The sequence below is a fragment of the Protomyctophum bolini genome, assembly GCF_963924005.1.
Source record: "Protomyctophum bolini genome assembly, chromosome: 13".
In the NCBI taxonomy this organism is placed as follows: domain Eukaryota; kingdom Metazoa; phylum Chordata; class Actinopteri; order Myctophiformes; family Myctophidae; genus Protomyctophum; species Protomyctophum bolini.
The window spans coordinates 43,430,217-43,432,716 of NC_137874.1; the positions used below are offsets into that span (position 1 = coordinate 43,430,217).

At 32.1% G+C, this 2,500-nt stretch overlaps 1 protein-coding gene across 1 annotated transcript in view; it reads right to left on the bottom strand.

The window, feature by feature from the left end:
• Window positions 1-2,500, bottom strand: part of LOC308327711 (U2 snRNP-associated SURP motif-containing protein) — a 41,547-nt gene that overhangs the window by 29,308 nt on the left and 9,739 nt on the right. The gene's annotated exons all lie outside the window — the stretch shown is intronic.

Genomic DNA, 2,500 nt, shown 5'->3' on the forward strand with positions numbered 1-2,500 from the left:
AACAGATCTATAAAACATGTTAACATGTTAGACCCTGTCACTGTGTTTTAACAGATCTGTGAACATATTAACAGATCTGTGAACATATTAACAGATCTATAAAACATGTTAACATGTTAGACCCTGTCACTGTGTTTTAACAGATCTGTGAACATATTAACAGATCTGTGAACATATTAACAGATCTGTGAACATATTAACAGATCTATAAAACATGTTAGACCCTGTCACTGTGTTTTAACAGATCTGTGAACATATTAACAGATCTGTGAACATATTAACAGATCTATAAAACATGTTAACATGTTAGACCCTGTCACTGTGTTTTAACAGATCTGTGAACATATTAACAGATCTGTGAACATATTAACAGATCTATAAAACATGTTAACAGATCTACAAAACATGTTAACATGTTAGACCCTGTCACCGTGTTTTAACAGATCTGTGAACATATTAACAGATCTGTGAACATATTAACAGATCTGTGAAACATGTTAACATGTTAGACCCTGTCACTGTGTTTTAACAGATCTGTGAACATATTAACAGATCTGTGAACATATTAACAGATCTGTGAACATATTAACAGATCTACAAAACATGTTAACATGTTAGACCCTGTCACTGTGTTTTAACAGATCTGTGAACATATTAACAGATCTGTGAACATATTAACAGATCTATAAAACATGTTAACAGATCTACAAAACATGTTAACATGTTAGACCCTGTCACTGTGTTTTAACAGATCTGTGAACATATTAACAGATCTGTGAACATATTAACAGATCTATAAAACATGTTAACAGATCTACAAAACATGTTAACATGTTAGACCCTGTCACCGTGTTTTAACAGATCTGTGAACATATTAACAGATCTGTGAACATATTAACAGATCTGTGAAACATGTTAACATGTTAGACCCTGTCACTGTGTTTTAACAGATCTGTGAACATATTAACAGATCTATAAAACATGTTAACATGTTAGACCCTGTCACCGTGTTTTAACAGATCTGTGAACATATTAACAGATCTGTGAACATATTAACAGATCTATAAAACATGTTAACATGTTAGACCCTGTCACTGTGTTTTAACAGATCTGTGAACATATTAACAGATCTGTGAACATATTAACAGATCTACAAAACATGTTAACATGTTAGACCCTGTCACTGTGTTTTAACAGATCTGTGAACATATTAACAGATCTGTGAACATATTAACAGATCTATAAAACATGTTAACATGTTAGACCCTGTCACTGTGTTTTAACAGATCTGTGAACATATTAACAGATCTGTGAACATGTTAACAGATCTGTGAACATATTAACAGATCTATGAAACATGTTAGACCCTGTCACCGTGTTTTAACAGATCTGTGAACATATTAACAGATCTACAAAACATGTTAACATGTTAGACCCTGTCACTGTGTTTTAACAGATCTGTGAACATATTAACAGATCTATAAAACATGTTAACATGTTAGACCCTGTCACTGTGTTTTAACAGATCTGTGAACATATTAACAGATCTACAAAACATGTTAACATGTTAGACCCTGTCACCGTGTTTTAACAGATCTGTGAACATATTAACAGATCTACAAAACATGTTAACATGTTAGACCCTGTCACCGTGTTTTAACAGATCTGTGAACATATTAACAGATCTGTGAACATATTAACAGATCTGTGAACATATTAACAGATCTGTGAAACATGTTAGACCCTGTCACTGTGTTTTAACAGATCTGTGAACATATTAACAGATCTGTAAACATATTAACAGATCTATAAAACATGTTAACATGTTAGACCCTGTCACCGTGTTTTAACAGATCTGTGAACATATTAACAGATCTGTGAACATATTAACAGATCTACAAAACATGTTAACATGTTAGACCCTGTCACTGTGTTTTAACAGATCTGTGAACATATTAACAGATCTGTGAACATATTAACAGATCTATAAAACATGTTAACATGTTAGACCCTGTCACTGTGTTTTAACAGATCTGTGAACATATTAACAGATCTGTGAACATATTAACAGATCTGTGAACATATTAACAGATCTGTGAACATATTAACAGATCTATAAAACATGTTAACATGTTAGACCCTGTCACTGTGTTTTAACAGATCTGTGAACATATTAACAGATCTGTGAACATATTAACAGATCTGTGAACATATTAACAGATCTACAAAACATGTTAACATGTTAGACCCTGTCACTGTGTTTTAACAGATCTGTGAACATATTAACAGATCTACAAAACATGTTAACATGTTAGACCCTGTCACTGTGTTTTAACAGATCTGTGAACATATTAACAGATCTGTAAACATATTAACAGATCTGTGAACATATTAACAGATCTGTAAACATATTAACAGATCTGTGAACATATTAACAGATCTGTAAACATATTAACAGATCTGTGAACATATTAACAGATCTGTGAACATATTAACAGAT